Source organism: Panthera pardus, unplaced genomic scaffold (genome assembly GCF_024362965.1).
Source record: "Panthera pardus isolate Hobbes unplaced genomic scaffold, ASM2436296v1 HiC_scaffold_26, whole genome shotgun sequence".
Taxonomy (NCBI): Eukaryota; Metazoa; Chordata; class Mammalia; order Carnivora; family Felidae; genus Panthera; species Panthera pardus.
In genome coordinates this window covers 6,762,025-6,767,133 of record NW_026526832.1, presented here as the reverse complement: position 1 = coordinate 6,767,133, position 5,109 = coordinate 6,762,025, and the positions used below count along the sequence as shown (strand labels likewise).

The 5,109-nt window shown below is 52.8% G+C and overlaps 1 long non-coding RNA gene across 2 annotated transcripts; it reads left to right on the top strand.

Moving 5' to 3' along the window:
* The first annotated feature begins 1,315 nt into the window (after positions 1-1,315).
* LOC109265322 (uncharacterized) lies at positions 1,316-4,483 on the top strand. 2 transcript variants are annotated; one of them, XR_002079126.2, is made up of 3 exons: positions 1,316-1,397; positions 2,615-2,705; positions 3,728-4,483. It is a non-coding gene; the product is annotated as an uncharacterized LOC109265322 (long non-coding RNA). The 2 variants fall into 2 exon arrangements; XR_008417984.1 differs by lacking the exon at positions 1,316-1,397 and adding an exon at positions 1,666-1,739 and having other exon boundaries at positions 2,619-2,705.
* Positions 4,484-5,109: the final 626 nt, after the last annotated feature.

The following is a 5,109-nucleotide window of genomic DNA, read 5'->3' as shown; positions in this document are numbered from 1 at the left end:
TCTTCTACTTTTTTAAAGTTTATTTATTTATTTTGAGAAAGAGAGAACATGCATAAAGCGGGGGAGGGGCAGAGAGGGAGACAGAATCCCAAGCAGGCTCCACACGGTCAGCACAGAGCCTGATGAGGGGTTCAAACTCACTGTGAGATCATGCTCTGAGCTGAAATCAAGAGCTGGATGCTGAGCCCCCTCTTTTTTTTAATTATTACTCATTGAATAATAGAGAGGATGCATGTGTGCAAATAGGGTGCATGTGCTCAGCTGGATGCTGAGCCCCCTCTTTTTTTAAATTATTACTCATTGAATAATAGCACGCATGTGCGCAAATAGGGGCGGGGCAAGAGAGAGAGGGAGAGAATCCAAGCTGGCTCCCACCGTCAGCGCAAAGCCCTGTGAAGGGTGCAAACCCACCCGGTGAGATCATGACCTGAGCCGAAGTCGGATGCTCAACAGACTGAGCCACCCAAGGCGCCCCCAAATGCTATTCTTGACTGGACAGATCCTGAGTCAACCAGCCCCTGTTCAAGCCCCCAGGGGCTACCCTCCTAGCAGAGGTTAACCTGGGCCCCAAACCATGGTCCTCCATGCAAATCTTCCCCTCCCCCTAAGTTATGTTGTGGTCTTGTCCAGGGGTGGAACGGGAGCTTTCCCAGGCTAGGCTGACCCCAAGAAGGTTTTCTATCCCCTCATGACTCCACACTCTGGAAAGCAGCCTCATTACTCAGGCCAATTCACCGCTCAGGCTGTGTCTACCACCCTGCACTCCTCCCCCAGCCCTCATACTAGAGCACCCAGACTCCTGCATTCTCCTGCGGGATCAGCCTCTCCTTCCAAGCCAACTCCTGCCTCGCTCCCAAGGCCTGTAGTAAAGAGAGGCCTCCGCAGCAAGCCACCGAAGGCCAGGCCTAGAACATTTGCAGACATCAGGCCAGGGCTTTCTGAAAAAACAGGATAGACTGGGACGTGCAGAGGTCTCACTGCGCAGAGCTTCAGCACCCCCCTCCGCAGGGGCCCAGGCGTCTTGTGCGAGCTGTGTGCTGTGTTGCGCGCCACCCCAGAGTCTGAGGGGCCCGATGGCCGATCAGCAGGGGTGCAGTACCACTCCCCACAGGGCCTACCCAGACAACCTGAGCCACCGACAGGTCGAGGAGGCAGGAGGCTGGGCTGGCCCGGGGAGTCTCTGGGGGAGCAAGCCCGTGCCCCTTCACGAGCTCCGGGGACGCTCCCGGGGGAGGGGCCCCCGCCGGTGCGGGGGCTGGGAGCCGAGCCGCCCCCTGCCTGCGCCCCGCAGCGCCTGCGCACGCTCCCTCGGGCGCCCTCCCCGCCCCGCCCCGCCCGCCCCAGGCCCGAGCGAGGCGCCGCGGGAGGAATTCCAGCCATTTCCTCTGCGCCGCGCGGTATGTGGCCTGCTCGCTGCCCGACCGCAGCGCGCCCGGGAGGTTGGGGCCGGGCGGCGCGGGCCAGTCACCAGCCGCGTCTGGCAGCTGCCCGGGCCCCGCTGTCCCGCTCAGGATTCCCGGCCAGCCGCCCCTGTCCCGGGCCACCAAACCAGCCGTTCCAACAGCCCGGGCCTGCGCGACGCCCCCGGTTCCGTTTCTCTCCTCTCCTCTCCTCTCCTCTCCTCTCCCCGCCCCGCGGGGCCGCTCTCTCGCCTTCTGTGTTTCCCCGCCGGCCCTCTGGAGTCCCCAGAATCTGAGTTTGAAACTGAAGTTGGCACTTGCTGCGTCACCTTCGGGCAAGTCCGTTAGCCTTTCTAAGCCTTGGTTTTTCCATCTGTGAAATGGTGACCCTAACAATAGTGCTTCCTCATTTGTGCTGCCTTTAGGTTAAGTGAGGAAAGTAACTTGCAGGACAAACGTCAACGAGGTTTTTGTTTCTCTGGGTATCGCTACTGCCCTTAGCTTTCCTAGATCTTCCTACTCATCCTGCCTGTGGCCTCTAATTCCAGTCTAGTTTGCAGAAGGAGCAGTCAGGGCTGGCTTTACAGGTAGGCATGTGGATGGCTGCCTGCCAGCCCAGCCTGCTCAAGACTGCTCCCTCGTGCATGTACAGAATGCCTGAAGGTCCCAAAGCAGTCTTCCTATGGATTATTTGCCCTCTGGTTCTTGAAAAGCTTAAAGGACGGCTATTTAGTTTCTTTGTTTTTTGTGGGGGTTTTTTTTTGTTTGTTTGTTTGTTTGTTTGTTTTAATTATGTCATTATAGTCTGAGAGCAGCCAGACACATACTGATTAGGGAAAGTTGAAGGTGCGGGCCTGGATGATGGGTCTTCAGACTTGGACTCTAGTTTTGCTGTTCTGGAACAGAGGATGGGCCACCACGTGTTCTCCAGGCTCCTCTTTCAAAGTGCAGATCCCCAGAGAGAGAACGTTCCTTCAGGCTTTAACCCTTTGGAGGAACAGCCCCAAGCAACTGGGAGGGTGGGATCCGCTTCCCCGGCCACCTCACACCTGCCTCACCCACGCCCACATCTGCCATAAATATAACGCTAGGTGGGTCGGAAAGCCCCGGGTTTCACCAGCCCGACCGCCTTGCAGACGCAGCACGAAAGAGCCACTCTGTCTCGGTGTTCCCCCAGATGGCCCCTTGTTTTGATTTTGTAACTTTCATTCCAGCCAGAGTCCCAAGGCCAAGAACAGCCCTTGCAGCAAGATGTGCGCCCCTCATTCCTCACAAACGCTACAGCCACAGACCGCATAAATCCAGGTAGAGACGGGCCCAGAAATACAGGTGCTATAAATATCCTAGTCCAGCCGGGAGACTGAGCTCTTGGGCAGCCCCTTGCCACCCACCCCTCTCTAAGCCTGGCACTTCAGGGCCACTGGGGCGCTGTAGGCGGGTCTCCCAGAGGTGGGAAGGGCAGACTGCATGTGTATCAGAAGCCTGATTGGTTCCCCTCTCTGAGACCCCATGACTGCCCAACCTAAGGGTTTTCCCTCTACCCAGGATACCTCTCCCTAATTCCCAATCCTAGACACTTCCTCCCTCCTCTGGTATTTGTAGAAGGCTTCTCACAAGAACCCCATGCTGGGACCCGGCTTCAAGAAAGTCTGACTCCTCTTTCAAGATAGACCAGATGGTGCCTTTGGCTGGAAGGCAACCACCTGAATCAGATTTAACAATTTACAACTTGATTCTAAATTTTTGGTAGCACTTTTTGTTGGCGGTGAGGGGGGACAGGCTGGAAGCAGAGTAGATTTAAAAGAGGGGAAAGAAGAAGCAAAGAGGGGATAAAGTTCCACTAGAAAAGGGAATTCTTTTCCGAGCAGGCTGGTTCCCAAGAGCTTAGTGGGACTTTCTAAGCCAGTCTCCTGGGCCTGGGACTTGGTGGGGTGCAGCTCACTGAAGCAGAGTCTGTTGGATAGCAAGAGACTTCACTGGAGAAGAGGTTATTAGAGTTCTCACACCTAAGGCTCAGGGACTCAGACACCAGAAATATCCCCCGGAAATTCAGACACCTGATGGCTTGGAGAGAGGTTAGCAAGAGCAAGGCAGGTTTGAAGATGATGCGTGAAATGGATCTGAACTATCAGTTTTTAAATACGGCTGTAAAAATAACTTTAAATCGCCGCATTAGAACACAGTAGATAATCCTTCTAAAAATGTAGTCCCAATTCCTCTTCCAATGTGGGAGCATACTCTTTAATCCCTATGCTAAGGAAGCTTTGCCAGCTCTATCTCAACAAGAAATCCTACTTAGAAGTCACTATTCATTCTCCATTTTACAGATGAGGAAGCCGGTACCCGGCTGGCAGAAGAGAGGTTTGAACTCAGGGATCTGACTCCACTGGTCATGACTTGAACTTCTGCTGGGGGATAATCAATTCTGATGGCCTTTCTGACCATCAATGGAAACAACTCCACCGCAGTCTTTAACTGCCTTTAACAGCAAAGAAGACATTCCTGCAACACTCACCTGCACCTAGCAGATCTGAGTGCAACCTCATTAAACTGAGTGGCCTCAGGGGACCAACTCCAAGACCCCAGTGAATGGAGGAACAAACTGTCCATAGAAACAAGATTCTAAATGGACTGGATATAAGTCACCAAGGTCAGGGTCAGCCCTGGACCAGCCCTTCCTGTGTGATTTCAGGACCACATGGAGGCCCAAGTGGCCTTTTTACTAAAAATCAACCGTTAAAGAATCAGATGTGTGTTTAAATTTATATAGGTCACTGGTAACTCACTTTGGACCACTGGCCCAAGACCTATTTTGTCTGACTTTCCTAGCTTTTTTTTTTTTTTTATTTGAGAGAGACAGAGACAGCATGAGTGGGGGAAGGGCAGAGAGAGAGGGAGAGGGAGAGAGAGAGAGAGAGAGAGAGAGAGAGACAATCCCAAGCAGGCTCCAAACTGCCAGCACAGAGCCCAACTCTGGGCTCAAACTCATGAAACCAAGAGTTGGACACTCAACCAATGGAGCCACCCAGCTGCCCCATCCTAGTATTTTTATTTAAGTTAACTACCAAACATTTAAAATTGGAAGATTGCACAGAAATATCTAGATTTTTTTTTCAGCTTCTCCCCCAAATCTCTCCCTGCACTGACATGGACTCTGACTTCTCCCACCTTCAGGGCTGTCCTATCCTGTCTTCCCCGCTACAGCCTGGCCCATTGGGGTTTGAATTTGCTGACCCTCATCTCCTTCACTAAAATGCAAATATTCACTAAAGAGGTAACTATTGAACCTCGTTGGTCACATACCAGTATGGACATTTTACCATACTTAAAGTATCAGGGAGATTCATTGTGGTAAATTAAAGTGAGGGTAGGAGAGAAAGTGGGGCTTCCCCAGACAAGGTGTCAGGCCCTCCCAGAGCAGAGCAGAGAAGATTTCTAGGGTCCTAGAAGACCACAAGATGAGAAATTGTTCAAACAGCTGTCATGGATGTGCAAAAGAAACATCACCTATTTCCCAGGAGCTCTTCCTTTCTTCTAACTCAGCGAACACCAAGCTTTTTTTAGCATCCTGGGCTGCCTTCCCCAATCCTCCTTCTGTAAGTGCCTTGGGTAACATCCAGAAGCAAACCCTGGAGATGATTAGAGGGCCGCCGACTCAGGCTGTGAGCGAGCCCAAAGGAATGGGTCTGGCTTGTGACCAGGATAGAGC